The sequence below is a fragment of the Brassica rapa genome, chromosome A09 (genome assembly GCF_000309985.2).
Source record: "Brassica rapa cultivar Chiifu-401-42 chromosome A09, CAAS_Brap_v3.01, whole genome shotgun sequence".
Taxonomy (NCBI): Eukaryota; Viridiplantae; Streptophyta; class Magnoliopsida; order Brassicales; family Brassicaceae; genus Brassica; species Brassica rapa.
The window spans coordinates 23,691,551-23,716,852 of NC_024803.2; the positions used below are offsets into that span (position 1 = coordinate 23,691,551).

General features: G+C 38.1%; 1 protein-coding gene and 1 long non-coding RNA gene across 2 annotated transcripts in view; one reads left to right on the forward strand and one right to left on the reverse strand.

The window, feature by feature from the left end:
• Positions 1–25,302, forward strand: part of LOC117128145 — a 734,122-nt gene that overhangs the window by 537,860 nt on the left and 170,960 nt on the right. The gene's annotated exons all lie outside the window — the stretch shown is intronic.
• LOC117128149 lies at positions 4,899–9,614 on the reverse strand. Its single transcript, XR_004451345.1, has 2 exons — positions 9,153–9,614; positions 4,899–7,312 (listed from the first exon to the last, which is right to left on the reverse strand). It is a non-coding gene; the product is annotated as an uncharacterized LOC117128149 (long non-coding RNA).

Sequence of the window (25,302 nt, forward strand, 5' to 3'; positions counted from 1 at the left end):
GGAAATGGTTTCTGAGATTATAATTTATCATGACCTTCCTTTTCGCTATGTAGAATACGAAAAGGTTAGGGAGAGAGATAAATATCTTAATCCAGAATGTGAGCCTATAAGTAGACAAACCGCAAGTAGGGAGGTGTATAAAAGATATCAAATAGAAAAGCTGAAGTTGAAAGAAATGTTTGCAAGTTACCAAGGTCGTGTGTCTTTCACTTCTGACTTGTGGACGAGTCGTAGCCAAGTGAGGAGTTATATCTGCCTCACTGCTCATTATATTGATGAGAAATGGAAGCTACACAGTCACATCTTGGCATTTTGCGATGTCAAACCCCCACATACCGGTGAAGCAATAGCCAAGAAGATTTTTGATATCCTAAAGGAGTGGGGGTTAGAGCGAAGAGTGTTTTCCCTCACCTTAGATAATGCTTCTGCTAATGATAACATGCAAAAGATCCTTACTCATCGTCTGCAGAGTGGGAATGGCTTGTTGTGCGATGGAAAGTTCCTCCATGTAAGGTGTTGCGCCCACATTTTGAATCTGATTGTCAAGAAAGGGTTAGAGTTAGGTTCTAGTCTTTTGGTGAACATTAGGGAGAGCGTTAAGTATGTGAAAGCTTTTGATTCAAGGAAGGATTCTTTTGCTACGTGTGTTGAGAGCGCTGGTATTGAAAGCAGTGCTGGTTTGTCTTTGGATGTGGACACACGGTGGAACTCCACTTACGAGATGTTGGTGAGAGCTCTCAAGTTTCGTAAAGCCTTTGATAATCTGCATTTGTATGATAGAAACTACAAATGTTTGCCTTCTGAAGAAGAGTGGAATCGCGGTGAGAAGATTCGAGACTTCTTGAAGCCATTTAGTACAATCACAACATACTTCTCTGGAGTCAACTACCCCACAGCCAGTGTTTATTTCATGCTAGTATGGAAGATCGAGTTGTTGTTGAGGAGGTATGCAAGGTGTAAGGATAATGAGATAAGATTAATGGCTGTGGATATGCAAAGTAAGTTTGCTAAATACTGGGACGAGTACAGTCTTATTTTAGCTATGGCAGCAGTACTAGACCCAAGGATTAAGCTGCAGATTCTTAAGGAAGCTTATCATAAGCTGGATCCTAGAACTTCTGAGAAGAAGGTTGAAGTCGTGAGGAAGAGCCTGGAGTTGCTTTATAAAGAGTATAGTTCAAAGTCATCAGAAAGTTCTTCCAAATTTCCAAGAAAAACTCCACATGAGCTCCTTACAGAATCTCCTCTTGAAGATGATTTCGATGATGTTAGTATCTGACATAAAGTTCTTGTTTATTTTGACCTCTTAATAATTCGCTAATTGCTTCTTTATCTCTTATTTTGTTTGAATATAGGATCTGCTTGAGCTTGAAAGGTGTATCCAGTTTGGTTCAAACAACGAAAGAACAAATCTTGACATGTATTTGGCTGATACTAAGGTTGATATTTCGGCTTTCTCAGATATGGAGGTGTTAGACTACTGGAAAGATAAGCAACACAGATATGGTGACTTAGCTTTGCTTGCCCGTGATATTCTTAGCATCCCTATTACTACTGTTGCGTCTAAATCTGCGTTTAGTGTGGGAGGTCGGGTTTTGAGTCCTTTTAGAAACCGTCTCCTCCCTAAAACTGTCCAAGCATTGATCTGTACGCGAAACTGGCTACGCGGGTTTGTTGAGTTTGAAGGTAAACTCCTTGTCTTGAATTAAGTGTTTTAAGAATTAGTGTTGTTGGTTAACTCATTGTTTGAATGATTTCTTTGATTACTTGATGCAGGAGACATTGAGGAGTACTTTGATTATGATGATGAGGATGCTAATAAAAGAGCAAGTAGCTCAGGAAATGAAGATTCAAACATGTGGTAACTTCCGTGAATTTAGCTCTTATTTTATCTTGCTGTCTGTGATTGTATCTTGCTGTCTAAGATTGTATCTTGCTGTCTGGTAGACTATAGGCTTGTATCTTGTTGTCTAAGACTGTAGCTTGTGTCTTAGCTTATGGGTTCTGTAATATTGGTTTAATAATATTGGACTTTTTAAGCAGATTACTTATGGGTTCTGTAACAAAATAATACAACTTGTGTTCTTTGTGGGTTTTACATTGTGGATTTTTTGTACTTGTTTTGTTTATCTGAGTTCTTTTGCAGACTGCATACTCTTGTAGTTCACATGCTTGTTTATTAGTTTGTGACTGCTTTAGCTCATGACATTTGTTTCATCTTTTTTTTTGGATGTTCTTTTCGTTTGTTGAATCGATTTTTAGCTGTCTCATGTTTGTTCTAGACTAGAACTTCTAGTGACTGCCATCTCTCTTGTTTTTGCAGAGTGGAGTGGAAGTTGAAACGAGTGTTAGAGACTTGAGAGTGGAGCTTTGCTTTATACCACCATCTCTCTTGTTTTTGATTTTTACACTTTATGAAGTTAAGGTTGAACTTTGATTTTTACACTTCATGAATAAAAACATGTAAACTTGGTTTTTCTAATTTCATACTTTGAATTTGAGAACAAAAATAAATAAAAGAGACTTTTTTCATTTATATAATCACATTTTGAGTTTTTAAAAACATGTAAACTTTGATTAAATTTGATATACAAAACATTATTACATTGTATAAAAATTAATTGGGCTAACCCTAGTACCAGCCCTAACCCTATAATTAAAGAATGGTTAAAATAGGGCTGGGTTAAAATAGGGTTGGGCTTATATTACACTAGAGAGGATTGGGCCCTAACCCATGACTTAACATCCCTAGTCATATGCCATTTACTGAAGAAGCTAAGTAAGCAGGCAGGTGCAACTCAAGTGACTGAATACTGAACAAGCAGGCTGGTGGAAGACATGAGTTTGGTCCAAAATTAATTAGGCAGTTGGTTGATAATTTTAAATAATTTTCAACCAAATATTCCTTGTCTTTGTCTCTCGTCTTGTTCTCGGAAATTCTCGTCCATCTTAATAAAAATTCGATCAAAATATTTAAGACTCGGCCAAACTATCAAGTGAAGGTCTTTCGACCACAAGACAGTCCCGTCGAAAAATTAATCACCGGGTCGATTTTTATTTTTATTAATCATGGTCGAACCAACTAAAAACTGGTCGAGCGGAATTTTTTTCGACCAAAAATTTATTGGCTCGTGATGATTATTACAGGGGAGGGGGGATTTCTTTTCGGGGTGGTCGTTAATGTGCGATTCATCGAAGAATGGGAGGAGAAACGATGGCTAAAGTGAAGAGGGAGACTGTGGTGGCATGCATGACTTGTCCCACATGCGACAATCTCTTCTATGACGCCACCACTATCTCTGAGTGCTTTCACACCTGTTCGTTCTTATTACAATATTTAGTTCAAGTATTATTGTAATGAAACATAATCGTTTAAAGTTTAATTAGTCTAGTGGTTGAATGCTTCTGTGAAGATCTCTAGGTCTAGGTTTCAATTCTCTTTGATAACATATTCTTTTAAATATCAAAACGACGCCGTTTCTTTACTAATCGATTTTTTTTTTTAAGAAAAACTGGACTGATGTCAAACCGAATCAAACCAATTTCCTACATGGTGTCCACATAAGCACCACATCAGCAACTAAACCGAAATTAATTCCGGTTATGTAGTAACTGACCAGATTGAAAAGGTTCGTGTGGGAAATTCAAAATAAGAATTAGTTCATGGTGCTTTTGGCTTGATCCAGTAGTTCGTGTATGAAAACAATGGAAACGTCAAATTCATGGTGGAATTGGCCGTTTTCCCCTTCCTCATCGGCTCTGTCACTGGCGACTTCCAAAGCCTCCACATCCTCTGTGAAGATAACCTGTTTCTTGAGAAGTTTATGAACATTGTTCAGTTTTGCCTTAACCTCTACCATCTGCTCTTTGTCCAAACTGTCACCCGATTTCTTCCTCTCATAATTAGTGGTTTTGGTATTATTGCTAGACGCCAAGTTCTTAATAAACCTCACAACTTCTTCTAGATTCTTAGTGTTGAAATTTTCATCACTAGTTGTGTCTAAAGTCATCTGGTAAACCAAGTCGAGACCTCTAAAGATGGTACCTAGCAGTTGTACCTCATGGACAATCCCTCTGATATGATCTGAATCTGATCCAGGAGCTATTAAAAGACTATATATGCCCTAAGTAAACATGGAGATTATGTTCCTCAGATCTTCAGATCTAGCATCATCAAAGAAGTTACGCATGAATGAGTATTTGATGGCTTTCCATGATGTAAGAGATCCTGGTGGTAACTGTTTAAGCCAATATGAATCATCATCAACAAGTGAGTACTTGAAGAGCTTGCAAAGAAAGTGGTCATCAAGGACTCCATTGGCTTTGATAGCATATACTAAATCCTCGAAGTGCTTCCTATGGTCCATAGGATGCTCATGCGGGAGTCCATGATAAAGCTGCTGTCCCACAAGTGTAAAATAAGCTGGCTTCAGCTTGAAATTATTCCTCAAAAAAGTAGGAGGACGAATCGCAGACATGTTGGTGTAGTATTGATCTGGACGGTTGTAATCAGCCAACGTTCTTGGTCGAGCAGCCAAACCGTTATCAGCAGCTGCAGCCTCTACAACATCTACTTCTAAATCATGGATTACAACACCCTGATCATCAATCTTTTGACCTGATGCATTACGCAGATGACCCTCAGAGTCATGCAACTCTCCATTCGCATCATGTATCAGCACAAGAGTCACAGCCATGTTTCTTGTTTGCAAGTTGGTGTCGATGGATGCTAGAGAAGTGTCAACCGTTGCTTGCTCACAAGAGGTGTCGAATGACGAAGAAGAGGTGTCGCTCAATGATGCTTGTTTCTCTTAGTGAATTGTTAATTTTGCCTTGTAGGATCTAAAAATTCCAGGCAATCAATTCTCTTGTCGCTTCTGGTACTGCTGGGCATGCACCTAAAACACACAAGAAAATTGTATAAGTAAAAATAAATAAAAGGAAAAAACCTAGACTAAATCTATCCACTAAGTCTAATGGCAAATCCAATGCTTTCCGGTAACCGCGCCAATTTTGATGTAGCACAAATTACCCTAAAGCAACTCTATCAAATAAGAGATTGATTGCAGCACTTTGGGATCAATCCACGGAGCGTGGGTACACAATAAACTATAGACTTCATGATTAAGCTACAAAAAGCAGTAAATGAAACCTTAAATACTGGTTGTAAATAAGATGGGGAAAATGCTAGACTTAGGATTTCATGTAGGCAATTAGATTTATAAATTATAAATGCTAAGGGTGGGATAAGTACCATCCTAGAACTCAAATTCAATTAGTAAGATATCCAGCTCTCGCTGTGAGTCTAATCAGATGTTTAAATCCTATAATTTCAACTCTCGTACGCGAATTAAGGAAGAGTGTCGATTGATACTTCTTTTAAGCTAACAGTAACATTCAGATCGATTTGTTCATTAAGTTAATTAAAGAGGCAAAATGAAAAAAAAAAGTCATGAAGTTGAAGAAGAAGAGGAGTGATCAAGGAAAGTTTGTGGTCCCATGTACTGTCGCAGGGCATCACTATCTGAATTCTATATGTGTTACTGGTTCTTAAGTGTTCATTATGACCAGGGGAATGACTGAGTTTATGGGGTTAAAGATCGACCCATCTTTGGATACCTTCACTTTTGTTTACTGCTCCATAATAAGCTCAGAAGAATTATCAAAGACTTGCAGGTTGAGATTGGTGATGCCATTTTCTCTGTAGATTTTCATGTTATGAATATCCACAAAGATTGGAAGATTTCTCTCCTGCTTGGAAGAGCATTCATGGTTACAATGGGTGCAGTCTGCAATATGCAGACAAACAAGCTGTGTTTGACATTTGTTGATAAAGAGGTCTTCTACGATCCTGTTTGAGCTATGGTCAGGGGAGAGAGGACATGTCCAACATTGGGTTTGGAGATGAAGCATGATTTGTGGCTGACATTGACACTGAATCTGTCGAGAGAGTGAAGAAGAAGAGCCAGCATCGAGCTATTTCTCTCAAGCTTCGCTCGATGCCACTCAGATCTAATAGTAGATGGAGGCGTTTAGACTTGAGGACGCTCACCCCAAAGGCCCCTGAGAAAGCCACGGACTGTACTAGCACCCGATGAGCATGGTGTCTACAAAGATCAGGAGGGACGCGCTCGAGTTAATAATGGGAGGATTATGTTGTGTCAAAGGCTGATATGGAAGATATTCTTGAAAGGGCTGCGAGTGTAGGAAGTCATTACCTGAGCTAACCGCAATATGAAGCAGTGTTGGGGTCAAAATCGGTAACGACAAAATCAATGTCAGAAAGTTCCCGAGAAACCTTTCTAAAAAGAAAATAAGAATACAGAAAACTAAAACTTCGTATTTTTAAAGACTATTGCACGACAAGCTCCACGGAAGGGATTATCCAACCCCTTGAACGGACTATTTTCGAGCATCGAAACAACCAACCCAGTATCGTCGGGCAAGTTAGATAAGTCGAGTCCAACTCGCCCTAGGCCGAGCTGAATCGACCAATCCAACTCGCCCAATGGCGAGTTGGATCAGTCTGCTCCAATTCGCCATCACGCGAGTTGGATCAGTCCCGCACCATGCATTCTCGTCTCCGGAACTCCCTCTTTCGGGTCTTGGTCAAACTGTCTCTAGTTTCGACTCGATTGGGGTTACGGTTGAAACTTTACGATAAAAACGACGAAGACTTATTTGCTCGTATAAGTTTGGATCGATCGTATGAAACGATAACAGTTAACTTAACACAATGGTTATCTCAGCTGTACGATTGATTTCCGTTATTTCATAAAACCGACGTCGCACAAAAGGCAAAGCCTCCGAAAGAAATCGTAAAAACGTTTTAGCCGAAAAATGGCCCAAGCGGTCTAAAACGTGGTAAAAGTCCACTTATGGTTCTTTATGAGAATCAGCACAAAGTCACTACGACAGTTTATCGAATATTCGTCAAGTTTGAAGATAAATGTCAAGTTCGGAGATAAATGTCAAGTTTCAAGAGATAATCATGAAGATCGGGAAAATGGAATATTTCCGCGGGAAGATAAATTCGACCCAAAGGCAGAAAAGGAAAGCCCAAACTGACCTAGGAGGAGTATATAAGGGACGCGAAGGCGAGAGGCGCAAAAAAGGATTCTTTTGGACTCTTAGAACTCTCTGCACTTAGAAACTTTAGACATTATTCTCGACATGTTCTGTTTCTATGACTAGCACTCGATTACTAGACAAACTCGCACAAGTATTTCAATCTCTTGGTTCAATCTCTTGATCCTCAAAAGGGATACGTAGGCAGCCTTTCATAAGGTTCAGTCCAAAATCAATCAAAACCCTTTTTCATATCTTTTTTGCCTTTTGTTATTGAGGTGCGACTCACCTAGGTTTAAGGTTTTAGGTGGCTAGAACTAGGTAATTTGCTGACAGCTCTTGTGGCCAAAGCTTTTATAATCTTTTGTAATGATCGCAACACTCTTACGCGGATTCAAATTAGATCTACTTTTTCTATAAATTCGTCTTTATGTCTTTTCATATTTTCCGCATTTATTTGTCACTTGTCGTTGGCTTTTGCATGGAATCCGAAACCTCAGGGAAAGTTAGAGTTTCTTGACTTTCCTCCGATTACGGAAATCAACGGTGTGAATTTCAGTTCCCATAGTTTGGCGCTAGAAGGAGGGGAGTATGGATTACTCTAACTCATGGCCACAAAACGATTGATCAAAAAATTTCGAAAAAATAAAACTTGCTCTCCCAAAAACCGCGGAACAACCTAGATTACTCGCGAAAAAAAGGAAGCACAGCAAATCGGGTACAGAACTCACCGTTGTACTTCTTTTGAATAACATGCGGAAAAATCCTAGATTACTCGTGAAAAATAGGAAGCACAACAAATCGGTTACACAATCCCCCACGGCTATATTTCCTCCGAATAATTTTCGGAGAAACGAAGTTCATTTCTATAAAATTACTCGAAACCTAAAACGGCTGACGAAGACAAACAAAGCAAAATGAGAGATCGTATCCATCACTTAAAACGTTTTTTAAAACCCAAGACTTCGTAAAAATTGAAGTGTCGCTGAATTGGGGCAAGAGCTTAAAAGTGAAATCCGCCTATCAGCCTCTCCCCATGGTCTCACTGTCCTCTCGCTTTTGCGTCATCGCCCGTGACCTCTCACCAAAGCCTCAATGTTCAACGAGTCTTCCTGATCGCCCAACGACTCTTCCTTAACGGCCATGACATCTTCTGGTCTCCCTCGGCAGCTCCTGAGCGCCCTTGGCTTATTCAAAAACGCCAAAAGATTTTCGACGAGATACTTATTCATTTTCGTAAAACCAATAACACGGAGACCCAGATCTAAAAAATATGGATCACCGAACCAAAACCGCAAGACAGACTACAGCCTAAAAGCAGCCTGGAAAGTAAATAAATCCAGGAAGAAACAATATCCTTAATATATGTAAGGGGTGGACAGAAACGAGAAGAGGAAGGGCAAATGAGTAAGCCAAACGGAGAAGAGGCAAATCTGAATCTTTGAGAAAGTTAAGGTATGTCCGACTTGGATTTTTTTTTAAATCAGACTTGGAATTTTCGTAGGAAGATAGTAAGAAACAAAAACGCTTTGGAGATTGCCATAAACTTTAGGGAACTTAGAATCTAGGTGGTTAGTCTAGCAAACTAAGTCTTAGGCGATTTTCTCGATCTATTGTTCCTTAATTATTCAGGTAGATTTTGCGAACCGATCTAAACTCTCCCAAAGTCAATATGACGGTTTTATCGAATATTCGCGAGAAAAGATAAATGTCAAGTTTGAAGATAATGTCAAGTTTCAAGGGATAATCATGAAGATCATGAAAAATAAGAATATTTCCACGAGAAGATAAATTCGACCAGAGGGCAGAAAAAGAAAGCCCAAACTGACCTAGATAGAGTATATAAGGGACACGAAGGCGAGACGCGCAAAAAACAATCTTTTTAGACTCTTAGAACTCTCTGCACTTAGAAACTTTAGACTTTATTCTCGACATGTTTTGTTTCTATGACTGGTACTTGATTACTAGAAAACTCGCACAAGTAGTTTGATCTTTTGGTTCCCTCTTTCAATTGAACTACGTTCAGTTTGATCCTCAAAAGGTATGCTGCCTTTCATAAGGTTCAATCCGAAATCAATCAAAACCTTTTTCATATATTTTTCGTCTTTTGTTATCGAGCTACGACTCAACTAGGTTTTAGGTGGTTAAAACTTGGTTACTCGCTGACAGCTCTTGCGGCCAAAGCTTTTATAATCTTTTGTAATGATTGTAACGCTCTTACGCAGATTTGAAATAAGATCTACTTTTTCTATAAATTCGTTCAGATGTCTTTTCATATTTTCCGCTTTTATTTGTCACTTGTCGCTGGCTCTCGCAAAGAATCCGGAACCTCAGGAAAAGTTAGGGTTTCTTGACTTTCCTCCGATTACGAAAACCGATGGTGTGAATTTTGGTTCCCACAAGTGTTGGGGTCAAAATCGGTCACGACGGAATCAATGTCTGAAAGTCTGTAAAAATCAGCATAACCGTTTTTACGAAAAGTAATCTTCGTAAAGATATCTTTACGAACAGCCTTGCAGTAAAATATCGTCCAAATCTCAATCGAAATCGGCCGCGGATAAGCTCGAGTATGGAAATCAGAGCGCGGACAAGCCAAGCTCGATCGATACGCGGCGACCAAGCATGCACACAGCTCGGTCGCTAAGCCAAGCTCGATCGATACGCGGCGACCAAGCATGCACACAGCTCGGTCGCTACGTAGCGACCGAGCTCGAGCCAAGCTCGGTCGCTACATAGCGACCGAGCGTCCGTCTCGCTCGGTCGCTACGTAGCGACCGAGCATCCGTCTCGCTCGGTCGCTACGTCCCGCTCGGTCGCTAAGTAGCGACCGAGCTCAGCCAAGCTCGGTCGCTACGTAGCGACCGAGCGATCGCCCCGCTCGGTCGCTACGTAGCGACCGAGCGATCGTCCCGCTCGGTCTCTACGTAGCGACCGAGCGATCATCCCGCTCGGTCGCTACGTAGCGACCGAGCTCGAGCCAAAGCTCGGTCGCTACGTAGCGACCGAACGATCGTCCCGCTCGGTCGCTACGTAGCGACCGAGCTCGAGCCAAAGCTCGGTCGCTATGTAGCGACCGAGCTCGAGCCAAAGCTCGGTCGCTACGTAGCGACCGAGCTCAGCCAAGCTCGGTCGCTACGTAGCGACCGAGCTCAGCCAAGCTCGGTCGCTACGTAGCGACCGAGCGCTCGTCCCGCTCGGTCGCTTCAAAGCGACCGGGCTCGAGCCAAAGTTCGGTCGCTGTGTAGCGATTGAACCTTTCCGAACGTCAATACGACACCAGTTCTTGCATTCTCGTCAAAACCTTCGAATGCTATCTCCCGAAGACCGTAGCAAGCTCAGTCCGTGTTTCCCGCCATTCTAATTCATCGATCAAACTTCGCGGATTAGAAACCGTGGAAAACTCGTAGTAAACGTGTCGAGTCGGAAGACGGCCCAAAGGGACCTAAAACACGACTCGAGGCCCATCCTATGATTTTCCTAACCAAAAGCCCGTAAACCACAGCCTGGTTTACGCTTGGTCCACAAGGAAGGATAAATGTCAAGTTTCCGCGGATAAATACGGAAGTTTTGAAGATAATTGTGAAGATCGGGAAAAATGGAATATCTCCATTTTTATGCTATGACGGCTTAAGGGCAGAAGAGTAAAAGCGTAAACCGACCTTGGAGCTAGTATATAAGGAGTCCTAGGCGAGGAGCAGGGGAGAGAGCTTTTTAGACTCGGAATTCTCTGCACTTAGAAACTTTAGGCTTATTCTCGACAAGTTCGGTTTCTATGACTGGCACTCGATTACTAGACGAACTCGCCCAGGCAGTTCGATCTCTTGTCCAGCTCTATCAATTGAACTACGTCTGGCTTGATCCTGAAAGGGGTACGTAGGCAGCCTTTAACAAGGTTCAATCCGAAATCAATCAAAAACCTTTTCTTTATCTTTTTCGTCTTTTGTTATCGAGCTGCGACTTAACTAGGTTTGAGCTTTTAGGCCGCTAGAACTAGGTAACTCGCTGACAGCCTTTGCGGCCAAAGCTTTTATGATCTCTTGTAATGATCGCAACGCTCTTACGCAGATTCGAAATAAGATCTACTGTTTTCTTTAAACTCGTTTGTTATCTTTTCACGATTTCCACATATATTTGGTCACTTGTCGTTGGCTCTCGCAGAGATCCGGGACCTCTGGGAAATTAGGGTTTTCTTAGTTTCCTAATTTAAACATAAATCGACAGTGCGAATTTCGGTTCCCACAACAAGTCCTCTTCTTATTATCAGACTGAGTCGATAGCGGTTAAGAGAGATCATGTTGAGGTCATGATAGATCAGCTTGTTGATGCCCATTTAAAAATGGTGGATGATTTCTGCAGGAAGCTGGATGCAACCTATATTCAGCTAAACAACATCATCGGATGGCTCAGTGGATGTCTGGTGAATTTGGAACTTCGTGTGGACCGGATCAGTGCTACTATTAAGAAGCAGGAACAATAGAGGACAAGAGGAGAAAATCCATAAGGAGCTTTGAAAGAACCAAAGCTTACCTCCAACCTAATCAATTCAATTCGCATGTCTTGGAGCTTGGAATACTATGGATCGGATTCCTCTTGCAGGTCTAGAAGGTAAAAGTCTGTGTGCTGTTGGTTCCCCTTTCTCTTCTCTTCACCATCTAAGAAAAGAGAAAGAAAAGAAAAGAAAAGATTGATATGACTTCCGGAGTAGTAAAAGGATAGGAAAATTTCCTGAGAGGCCATTACTTTACTACAATGGGACAATCACACAAAGCTGGAAGCGATTGGAAGAAAAAATTCTTATGATCCTATTATTCGCCTACACTTTTCGAGCTTGAAAAGAAAAAAAAAATAAAAAGAGAAAAAGATTCAGAGAAGGGAGAAAGTGTGTATGTTCAGATACATGTTGGGGTAAGAGTCCATGTGTCCCTTGATAAATATTCCATAAGATAAAGCTTGCACATTTATATTTCAAAAATAAGGTTAAAGGACCGGTACGTGAGATGTTATATGGTGAGTTGTAGCATGGCGAGGCTGCTAGGCTAGGCCTGAGGACATGGAAATGCTTGAGATGTGGCTGCACGATTGTAGAGGTGATGGTGGTGTTTTAAGGAGCTGGTGAGTCCCTACGTTTTCAAACCTCTTCCACATATTTGTTATATATTTTGTTTGAGGATAAGGAAAGGATAAGTTTGGAGAAGTTGATATACCATGGAATTTACTTTCTTTAGGCCATGGTATAGATCCTTTTCAGAGTCTTTATCATGCATTTGAAATATATTTAAAGGTATTTTTCAGGTTTAGGTGTATTTTGGGCCATTTTGGAGATTATGGAGCAAAATTGAGCTTAAAGTGATGAAAACCCATAGATGTGTCTAAGTTGGAGTCGAGATATGATGTGAGCGTCAATCGATGGTGATGCGGATTGGCGAGACCGACCTGACTTTTAAGAATTGCACTTTTTCCCAAAATTTTCTTTAATTTCAAATAAGCTCATGGATATGTTTAAGATCAGAACTCATTCAGAGTGATTGGAACTCTTTTTATTTCTTACCCTTAATCTCTTACATTTTAATCAGGTTATGATTATGTTTTCTCTGATCATGTTTGTGTAATTCACTTGTTAGATTTAGGGATTCTAAGGTTTTGATGAACTTTTGATTTATAGATCTGCTAGGATAGTATTGTTTCCTTCACCATCATTAATCTTACTTCATGTTTTTAAGTAATTAACTAGGAACTTGATCATAGGATAATTGAATAAAACGAGTGTGTGACCGATATTTTGATCTGAATCCTGTTGAACTAGGTTGTTAGACAGAACAAACAACAAGAGTTGGCCTAAAGAACATAGCGAATATATCGAATTGGATCATTAATGCTTGTTTAGAGAAATTGGTCATGCAACGAGAGTTGCCTTTCGAAGATTTAGACATAAATAGTTTATCACAGCGAGAGATGGATAATTAATAATTGAATTCAAATTTAATGACTGATCTTAATAAACCTTTAACAACTATTTATTTGATGTTCTGATTGCCTTTTTGATATCCGTAGATCTAGCACTTTTCTCATCTTTCTACAAACCAACTTTATTGTTCTGTTTTGATTTACTGCTTTCTATTATTGTTCTAAATTTACCAATAGCTGATAGTCTAGTGTGTGATCCACTCTCCATGTAGATTCGATCCCCAAGTACTACAATTTATCATTTATTTGTGAGAGTGTTCTTGGGATTAATTTAAGCATATGAATGTACTATGCATCTATCAACCTAACAACCATGATGATCTAACAATCTATTGAGCAATCAATGCTACCTAATCCAACATCAAACAATATATGAGATCAAGAGAATAAATTCGTTTTGATATCACCTCACCTCGATTGAAGATCAGGAGACTGATTTGGAATATAGTTAGAACTGGAACTTAAATCTGAAGACATAGACAAGGAACACACGAGCAACAACAAGGACCACAGCTTGGTGGTGGCACAAAAATTTGGTGGCGGCTTGTCGGCTTAGACCAGGTGGCTCATGGTTGAGCACGGTGGTGCTCCGGTGGCTTGGCTCAGGTGCGGAAAAGAGAGAGAGACACACGAAAGGAAGATATAGGAAAAGAGAGAGAGAGAGAGAGAGGCTAAAAGAGAGAAAAGGAAAAATAATATTTTAACGGGTAAAATTTTCTAATTTTTCTTGAACTCTGTAGGGTTTTGCCCTGGTTTTTATGTGAAACAATAGAAGGATAGGTTTCTATTTATTAGAAAAGCCCTATATTTAATTCGAATGAGCCCATGAAGATTTTCCTTTAAGAAAATTAATTTTGGGCTAGAGGTTTTACATCGTTACAAGTTAGGGGATGTTATTCAATTAGTGATTTAAAATCAATTATGAATGTTTTATAATTTATCAAATTTAAAAAAAATTAAAGTGATGTTATTCAATTATGTATTTTAATAGAGTTTAAATCTAAGCACAATCCACTATTAATCAAATGATGATTATAAATTTTATTTTAAAATCTAGTGTTATTCGATAAATGATTTAAATCCAGTTTTTAAAATCCAGTGTTATTCAACTTTTAAGAATTTTAAAATCCTTTGTATTTTGGATTGATTTTAAATTATTTCTTATGGATTCTTATGAATAAATGATTGAACTCAAAATCGAATGCATACTGCAGAGATTTTAAAATCCATCAACTTAAATTATCTGAAAATTCTAAAATTTGATAGATTACAAATCATTCATAGTTGACTTTAAATCACTAATTGAATAATTTAAGTTGATGGATTTTAAAATCTATGCAGTATGCACTGGATTTTGAGTTGAATCATTTATTCATTAGACTCCATAAGAAATGATTTGAAATCAATCCAAAATACAAAAAAAATTAAAATCTTTAAAAGTTGAATAACACTGTATTTTAAAAAATGGATTTAAATCATTTGTTGTGGAATTGTGTTTAAATTTAAACTCTATTAAAATACATGATTGAATAACACCACCTTAGTATAAGATAATAAATATTACGAAATCTCAATAAAATTGATTTAAAGAAACAAATTTTAAGAAAGGAATACAAAATCCCTACAAATCTATAATATAATGAGGCAGTTGCCTCATTCCTGAGCCGCCACGTCAGCATTTTGGTGGATCTCACATTTAAAAAGTGTGAAAAAATGTCAAGCCTGTGGGCCGGGCCTTCAAGTGTATTATGAGTTTCATTTTTAAATGAGGTTCATTACGTTATATGAAAAAAAAAAACAATTATAGTTTTTCCATATTGTAAACTGTCTTCTTTCTTTTAACATGAGTTAGGGTTCTTTTCATCATTGTCTTAGACAAGTCTGAGTTACAGAGTTGCGTTGTGTGTCTGTTTGTAATCTATTTTTTCACCGGTGAATTCTTCATCTCCCCATCTTAAATCGCTTGATCTTAAATGTTCCTGATTGTAGCCTTTTTGAAATTCCTATATATATAATTCTCATCTTTGATGAACTCAATCTGCATCTCCACAAAACTCATTGATTCCTCTTAGCTTTAACGATCTTCTAGAAAATGTCTCTCTGTCTCTCTAGTTCCTCAAACCGGTGTTCCCGACATCCGTCACTCAACCTTCGAGTCTCTCCGTGTTAGTCGTAGTAGTCAGAGCATAGCCTCTAACCTCCTCGCTTATGAGAATCACAGTTCTCTTCTTTGACGAAAAGGTAAGTTAATCTTTGATTTATCATACTTATTTAATATAATTGTTTTTAATTTATTTTCTGATTCTTTGTTAAATAGTATTATTTGCAGATTCCGTGATTCATAGGTTTATTCCCGCCGGACGTGCTAATCATTACATGCCATCTTTGAAAACCGGTTCCATTGTGAAAGACGATTGTTTTGAGGTTGCTAGGTGCTCAAGCATGTACAAGATAATTGATCATCTATTCCTCATTTGTTTCATCTCATCAACTATTATTTATGAAGTCATCACGGGTGCTCTCGAGATCAATCTCCAATCTTAATTAGAATGTTTGACAATTTCCAAGTGATTGCGAACACAAACCTATAACTCCCAGATATATTATCATACTGCATCTGAGTTTATAATATGTTTTGTTATCATAACTGATATTTAAACTCACAGATGTGGTTGGGCAAATCCAATATGTCCAAGGCTCTGACCTTAACAAAGAAACAACTCGAGTCGTTATCTGTCTACTAATTGATCCGTAAGAAACAATCAACACACAATTCCCTTTATATTATTATCTATATTGTGCTAAAATCAATAATCAAAAATATTTTCTACCCAAATTTTGTGGTCGTCTATTTATCTCCCTTACTTATCAAACTAATTTTACACAAACCTTTATTTTACAGCTTAAAAGAAACCACAACAACCCAAACAATAAAAACACTAAAAACTAGAATTCCAAAAAAGACGAATCACTAATGATCACCTCTTTTTTTTTGTCTAATCTTAGAAATAAACTTCAAAACAAATATACCAAACCAATCACCTCAACTAAAACTCAACGACACATACATCGAGGCAGCTAAACAAATATAAACTACATGACCAGCTATTTAACAATTTACAAACTTACTTTCGCAACGACACATACATCGAGTCAGCTAAACAAGTACAAACTACATGACCAGCTATTTAATAATTTACAAACTTACTTTCGGAACGAAAAAAGCGAAGACGACAACCAAGATCAGTGAAATTACCTAAAGCAGAGTAAGTTATGAACTTTGATAAATACAACTAACAATGATTTTTGTTTACATATTACCCATCAAATAAAAGATAAACAAACACACCACAACATGAGATACAAAAGACAATCCCGACAGACACAAAGGCGGCAACAACAGCTCCACCTGCTCACTCCTCTTGTCTTATAAAAATAGCTTACATGTCCAATGTAAACAGGCCAATGCTATTGTCATCTCATGAGAATACATAAATTCGTTTAAAACTCATTAAAACTCAAATACTCAGAACTGTCACTCATTTTATAGTTATTTCTACAAGTCTTCAGGAATTTGTTTAAAAGGTCGAGTAAGAGCAACAAGTTTAAAAATAAAATAAAAATATATAACAAACATAATAAGGATAATAATTATTACTTAATACACACAACTTACACAACTAAACTGGAGAAAAAATATCCAGAAACAAAAAGTACTCTCAACAACTTTAATATAATTTATGTACTCTCAATAGTACAAGCAAAAAAAATTAAAAAGACAACCAAACAATAAGTCTCAGAGACAGAGCAAACAACAACATGAACTATATCAATCACATTACTAACACAGTTTAGTCCTTCATAAGTGGAGAACGATGCATACACAGTTCATCATCACAACTCTAACCATATAACAATAAAAAAAAGTCAAAAAACAACTCAAAACAACTCAAAACGTAAAATTCACAACTGCAATAACCCTAGCAAATATTGAGATGAAACAAGAACTCTATCCACAACCATGCGCTTGTGCGGAGGCAATGCCCTTAGTAATTTCTAAGGACGTAGTCATTTTCCTAGATCCAAAGATTTCTTTTTGGTTTATTAATAGGTGGAAAATTAGGAAACCATTAGTAAGAAAGTTTGGACTAAAACTTCAGAAATATTCCAAATCGAGGGTGATCATTTAATGTGTAAATGACTTGTGTAATAAAGTACGCGACAGTGTTTGGGATTATTTTAGTAAGTGATTGTACTAAAATATGATTGAATTACTGATTGTAGTACAATTACATTATCTTCAAGGTCGAACACGATCATTTATTTCTCTGATCTTCATCCTTTAGCACGCACCTGTTTTTTTTACCACTCACCTGTTAGTTTCATTAGACGTGAAATAAAAAAAGGCAATTCTTCATATTGTTTCTTCGCAGCAGAGCCGGGCCTGTGAGCATTGTCGTAAAACTTTTGAATGAGGCTCCCACCTAAGAGGAGCCCCACTTTAAAAAAAAAATCATGTGTATTTTTTTTTTGAGAAAATTACCCAGACTAACCTACAATTTATAAGAAATAGCTAGAGTAACCCATCAAAATTCTTATTACTCACATAACCTATAAATTATTAATTAATTTAATAAATTTCAAAACTACCCTTTTAAAACTGATTTTCATTCTCTTTTATTGTTACCAAAAAAAATTTAAAAGTAATTATATGTGTAATTATTTACTTTCCTAATTTACTTTATTAAAATCAAATTTATTTATTAGTAATCTTGTTAATAAGAAAATTTGTATATCAGTAATTTACCTTTGTCTTCTTTGTCGACATAAGACTTATTTTCAAAATGTGGCAGACAAAGTTTTGGATCTTGTGCAAGCTAGGGTTACGACTTTATCAAAGTGAGTAAAGATTTAGAATTTGACTTTTCTTCCTCCAATCCATTAACTCTTAGAGCAGCATTAACGCGGGTTGTTAGGGAGTTACTTATGTGATTTTTGGTTTAAAAGAAAAAGAAAATAAATAAATTAACCAAACATCGACGCTTAATTAAGCTCACGAAACAGCGGTGCTTGCCGACACGTGACACTCTCTCAGCACTCCGCGTTTCTTTCTCTCTCTCTCACGAAACACAAGTCGTTTGTGTTTCTCTCTCGACGACTCCGCCATCTTCTCTCCAGACGAAACCAATCTCTCCGTCGACTCCACCATGATGGCTGAGTGATCAATCGCGGCTGATGTCGCCTCGTGTCTCTCGATCTCCCGAAGGCTCCGTGATGAATTGGCGTTGATGTCTCCTCGTGTCTCTCGGTCTCCTCGACGCCTCCTCGACGACTCCGCGGCGATGATCTCTCCTGGTCTCTGTCGATCTCCTTGACGCCTCCTGGACGAAATCTATGATGATATCTCCTCGTCTCTCTCTCTCTCATCGACGAATCCGCGATGAATCTCCTCTACGAAATCAAAAAGAAAGGTAAAGAGCAGACGGATATGTCTCTGTCTTTGTTTATGTCTCTGTCTAATGATATGTCTCTGTGTTTGTTTATTCAGATGGAGGGACCAAGAGACGGAGGTTGGTCAAACGAGACAACAACAATGAAGCGTCTGTGATTCAGGTAAAATTTCAACATGATTTGATAGAACGTTTGATAAAAATACTTGGTTTATATTGTAACTGAGTTGAGATAGTATGAACTGAATGGTTTCATGTCCTAATTGTTTAAGAGTTCTCAATTGAATCGGGTCTCATGATAGCGGTTCTGTTTATCACTTGTTTCATGAATGGTTCTTGTCTTTATTGTTTAAGAGTTATATTATATTGAAATAGCTTTTATCTGAATTGAATCGAGTGTCCTGAACAATGATTTGTTTCTGTTTGTTTGTCTCTCTACCTCAGTTTCTCATTGTTGTTTTGTTTTTGCTTGTCTGTCTGTGTCTTGATCTCCATCACTGAAGCAAAACAGGAAGGATCGTCTGCAACCAGAGGAGTGTATTCCCCTGCGCAAAACAGGTAAATGTTTAAAACTTTTACTGCCATTGAAAGCTTTATGGTTAGGTAGTTAATGCATTAGGTGTGTTTGCATTGCTGTAGTTAAATGACTTTCTTTGGTTTGAATTGCCGATAATTAATTTTTTGCTTTAGTTTGAAGTGTCTTAAATTGTGGTTGATTATGGTTGTGAAACGGTAATAAATGGGAGTTAGATATATGTCAACTCGTAAACTCTTTTAAAACTCCTTCCTTCTCATCCATCTAAAACAGATTCCTATCTGTTTTTTCTCTATTCTCTAACCTCGGAAATGGAATTTAATCCTTTTACTGAGCCTTCAAACTTTGTTGACCTGCTTAGCAGTCAACAGAATGTGGTCTTTGGTAATGTACCCGAGTCACAGCTTCCCTTCTTTGCTAGTCAAGACACGCATGATTCGAACATTGGTGAAGAGACTCAAGGCAGCCGTAAGGAGAGAACGTGGTCTCCAACTGACGACATTGTGCTCATAAGCTCGTGGTTAAACACGAGAAAAGATGCAGTCGTGGGGAATGAACAGAGGTCTATTGTATTCTGGAAGCGGATTGATGCGTACTACAACGCTAGTCCCAAGCTTGTTGGGTGTGAAAAGCGAGAGGCAGCTCACTGTAAGAATCGTTGGCAGAAGATAAATGACCTCGTTTGCAAGTTTTGTGGAGCTTTTGAAGCTGCGACCAGAGAGAGAACCAGTGGGCAAAATGAAACTGATGTTCTCAAACTGGCCCACAAAATCTTCTTCACCAATTATAAAAACAAATTCACGCTTGAGCATGCTTGGAAAGAGTTGCGTAATGACCAAAAGTAGACTGAGTTGTCTACGGCTAAAGCTGAGGGAAGCTTTAAAAAGAGGAAGAGTGTGGACATTTCTCACTCTGCAAGCTCTAAAGCAATTGATGTAGACTCTGGTGATGAAGCAACAACTCGTCCCCCTGGAGTTAAGGCATCAAAAGCTCGTTCTAAGAAGCCAATTGGTGATGCAAAGGACTACGAGGAGTTTCAGTCAATGTGGTCTATGAAGAAGGAGGATTTGACTATAAAGAAGGAGCTGTCTAAGATCAAGCTTCTGGAGACTCTCATTGGTAGAGAAGGACCACTGGCGGATTATGAAGAAACTCATTACTGAGTTAGGGTATAATTAAAATAAGTCTCTGTTTGTCTTGCTTGTCTTGCTTGTCTTGCTTGTGTTGCTCAATTAAAATAAATCATGTATGCCTCTCTTTCTATTTAATGAGTAAAATGTTCTCTTAGTGATTTTAATCATGTATGCCTCTGTTTCTATTTAATGAGTTAAATGTTCTATATAATGTTTACTGATTGTTGTAATGAACTTGTGTCTTACTGCAGGTGACTTGTCTAGTCTTGTAGTCTTGTGAAGTCTCGGAGGAGGCTTCTTGTGTAGCCTTGTGAAGTCACGGACAGTAACGAGTGGAGGAGGCTTCTTGTGAAGTCACGGACATGTGTAGTGTCTTGTTAGTGTACTGTCTGTCTGTGTAGATATGTCACTCGTTATATGTGTCGTGTCTTGTTTGTGTAGTGTCTTGTCTGTTTGTATGCATATGTCACGGACATGCTTCTCATTGTTTATCTCTTTTGTAACTCACTTGTATAAATTAGTCACGCTTCTCATTGTTATAACAAACACAAGACCATCTCCTCTCTTCTCATTATTATATAAACAGAAGACCATCTCCTCTCTTCTTATTGTTATACAAACACAAGACCTTCTCCTCTCTCATTCTCACCAAACCATCTCCTCTCTCATTCTCACCAAACCATCTCCTCTTCACGAGTTCTCACTAAACCAAACGAAGTGTCTCTTTATCTGGTTCTCACCAAACCAAAATCACTAATCATATGGCTTCATCTTCTTCTCATAACCTTTTAGATGAAGCTTTTGATGATAGATTTGATGAAATCTTTGATCAACGTTTTGATCAAGCCTTCGAAAAACTTGTCATTGGTGGTGATGAAGATGTACGAGGTAGAAAAAGAAAAAAACGACTTTATATCGAAAGGAATCGGGAAGAAGACAATGAACGTTTACGGAATGATTATTTCAGTGAAACGCCAACGTATCCTTCAAATTATTTTCGACGACGTTTTCGAATGAACAAGCCATTGTTCATGCACATTGTTGATCGACTCTCGAACAAAGTTGACTTCTTTCGCCAAAAGAGAGATGGTCTTGGAAGGCTTGGTCTCTCAGCACTCCAAAAGTGTAAAGCAGCTATTCGTGTCTTGGCATATGGTACTGCGGCGGATGCGGTCGACGAATACCTCTGGCTCGGTGAAACGACAACTCGGTCATGTGTGGAGAATTTTGTGGAGGGAATAATTTATTTGTTCGGAGATGAATACCTATGAAGACCAACACCGGATGATCTTCGACGTCTACTTGATATTTGGATTTCCCGGGATGATAGGAAGCATCGATTGTATGCATTGGGAGTGGAAGAATTGTCCCACCGCTTGGAAAGGACAATATTCTCGTGGTTCAGGCAAACCAACAATCGTATTAGAGGCGGTTGCTTCATATGATCTCTGGATATGGCATGCGTTTTTCGGACCTCCAGGTACCTTAAATGATATTAATGTTCTTGATCGCTCCCCTGTTTTTGATGACATAATAAAGGGTCAAGCTCTGCAAGGTACCTTTTCGGTTAATGGAAGAGAGTATCATATGGCTTACTATCTCACTGATGGAATTTATCCGAAATGGGTAACTTTTATCCAATCTGTTCCAATACCACAAGGACCGAAAGTGGTTTTATTTGCTCAACATCAAGAAGCTGTCCGAAAAGATGTCTAGCGTGCTTTTGGAGTCTTGAAAGCTCGCTTTGCCATCGTTAAAAATCCAGCACTTTTTTGGGATAAAGTCAAAATTGGTAAGATTATGAGGGCATGTATCATACTTCATAATATGATAGTAGAAGACGAACGAGCAGGATACAGTCAATTTGATTTTTTCGATTTCCAACACGGAGAAGACAATGGAAGTTCACATGTCGATCTCACGTATTCTACAGATATCCCTACAAATATTGCCAATATGATGGGCGTTCGAACTAGAATTCGTGATCGACAAATGCATGAACAACTGAAAGGTGATTTGGTGAAACATGTGTGGCGTAGATTTGGAGGTGATGAAGACAACCAATGAGTTCACACTTTTTTTCAAATTAATCTCTTTTATTGATCTAATCTTTATTTTAATGTTTTTTTTAAATCTATGTTTAAAATGTAATCTTTTAATATGTTTGATGTCATAAATAAATTTTATCAAAAAAAATATATTTTTATTTTCTTAAGCATCCCATAATAAGCATCTTGCATTGGAGGATCAATATATACAAGTTTCTTAATGAAATGCTTAAATCCTACTTAATAATAAAAAAAAGTGATTAAGCACCCCATTAGGGGTGCTCTGGTTAATGCTGCTCTTATTGTTCTACTCTTCACAAACTCACGCTATTCTCTCATTATCTTCCAATAACTAACGAGTATAATACTGAAAACAGTCTATCTTTTGTTTGTGCTTTTCTTTATTTTATTTTTTTTTTTAACTTATGTTCCTTATTTTGTTAGTGTTATTTTATTAATTTGTCAGACTCTTTACTGAAGGTTGTATAATTCTTTGATACGAAGTTTTCATTTAAGCATGTTTTTTTACACAGGATGTCGATTCAAACAAATGTGGATTTAGGATTCCCGTAACGATTACTTTTAGTGGGTTGTGAGCCGAAACCGGAGAAAAGTATCAATCACCATAGTAAAACAGAGTTTCTAGAAGATGTAGAAAATGCTGTTGGAGAAGAAGTATGGAACATTGTTCATGCTTCTCTTCTCAGAGTGATTATACGGTTCATAGAAAATAAATTCACTTGGTCGTCAAAGATTGTCGAGCATCTTCTCTTTGTCGGAGTTCGAAAACATAACTGCTTTGAACTGTGCGCCTTTTGTTGAGGATGAGGATTTCACTGAAACAAAGGTGCATAAAGGGTTGTGGAAGATGTTAAAAGTACAGAGGAAAAGCCCTTGCAAGAGAGAGTTGAAAGGGGCCTTAGAAGATGTATATTCATGGTCAACAGAAGACAAAATCCGCTTTACTTATTTGTCTATTTTAGCGACTGTCATCTTAGGTGAGGATGATAAAAAGGAGCTTCCCCTTAAACTTTCTCGTATGGTTTTTGACTTGCCAAAATTTGAGAAATATCCATGGGGGAGAGAGGCTTTCAAGCGGTTGATTGCTTCAGTGAAGCGTGTGTAAACTTGAATGCTAACTCATACACACTAGATGGATTTGTTCAGACGCTTCAAGTATGGGCTTACAATATTATCCCAAGCCTCAGAACAAAGATTGGACGTCCATCAAACATTGACGGTCCTCCTATTCTGAAGTTTAAAGGTCTAAAAGGAACAAATAACATCGATATTAATCTCGTCTCCGTTGCTGATACGGTATGCGAAAAGCCCAGGTGTTTTGTGTTGGAGTTATTCATTTTAATTTGTCTTGAAATAGTAATAATTCTGTTTTCTTGTTTGAATTTGTAGGATAACATCATGAATGTTGTTATCAATCATGTAACACCTATTGTTTCGGATGATAAAGTTGTCGACAACAAGATTGACGCTCTCCTACAAGCCATATGCAAAAAAGGAGGTATGGGACTTGTGACTTGGGTAGAGCATGGCACAAAAAACATCCAAATGGAAAAGAACACTGGAGAAGAAGTTAGAGGAGAAACTGAAGAAGAAAACGAAAAAAGTGATGATAAGGAAACATCAAGGAAACGAAAAATAAAAGTGAGGATAGATAGCACGAAGAAACTGAAAGCACCAGAGTCGTGTGTTTCTGTTGGTTCTACCGAGCACACTGAAGCATTACAGATGAAAGCAAAACTTAAGCAAAAAGCAAAAAAGGTAGAAACATTGGAGTCTAAAATAGAAGAGATGGGAAAACAGCTTCAGAGTTTTGAGACAATGAAATTAAGGGTTGGCCTTTTGGAGAATGAATTTATGCTACTAAAAGAGAAGTCAAAGACTAATGAGGCATTTATTATTATTCTTAGTGGAGCTTTCTAGTATTCAACACGATACATTTTTGGTGACCGATTATTTTTTGAAAAATATTTGTTTACTAGCTAACGTGTGTCATTTTAATATATAGATGTTCAAAGTACCACAACTTAAAGATGAAGACATATCTACAGACAAAATATTTGCTAAGAAGGTTGTAAGAGACATGAATGGTCGAATCCGATGATGAGAGCACAATGGATGGATATCTGATGTTGAACACTCAGAATACGCACTCAAAAATCATCGCCTGAAGAGATAATTCAGCCCACTGCTTCTATTGCAGAAAAGTTTATCCAGAGAAAAGTTGGGCCAAACGCTAAAGGTTATGGGAGTTGACCAGTCTAAAGTTGGGAGAGAAAGGAGCACAAGGGTAAAGACACTGGGACCAGCTCTACAAACACCATGTAGAGGTATCCTACCAAATTTAGGTAGCAACAAACAATATAACTAGCCAAACATTATGAGGGGACGTGGATATGATACGTTTGCACCAGTGGATATGCAAGAGCATGTTCACATGGTATCTTATCAATATCATATTTACGGCAAGTACAACTCCTCTGTTACACATACAAAACAAGCTATGCAAATTACTACAAAACTAATATACTTTGAGTAGTAAAATAACAATTATGAGACCGAAAATTGTACCTCTCGTATGTCCACGACACAATCAAGTGCACCACCAGTTATGTGGCTATGATATGTGCTATGTATTGCACAGTGAGAGTATTAACAATCTTGCATCTATATGTCAAAGTTCGTTCAACCCTTGGCGTGCATAATGTTTGTAGTGACATAGCATGTTCTCGTCGTTCCATAAACCATCTTGAAATCACCTTAAGCACTTTGTCCAGAAAAAATGCAATAGGATACTCGCGAGCGTCTTTGAGAACCTTATTGATAGACTCAGCAATATTGCTTGTCATTATATCATACCTATCTCCTTGAAAAAATGCACGAGACCACAAACGAACATCAGCCTTCTCCAAATATGCAGCAATAGCAGGGTTTTCTCTTGGAATCTCATCAAATAACGCAATGAACTCAGAAACCCTGTACAGTTTTGCAGCCTTTTAAACCAAATTTAGTGTACTGGAGTCTTTGTATTTTTTTAGAAGATTCTGATGCAGATGATAGTTACATATTCCTCGATGAGCTAGTGG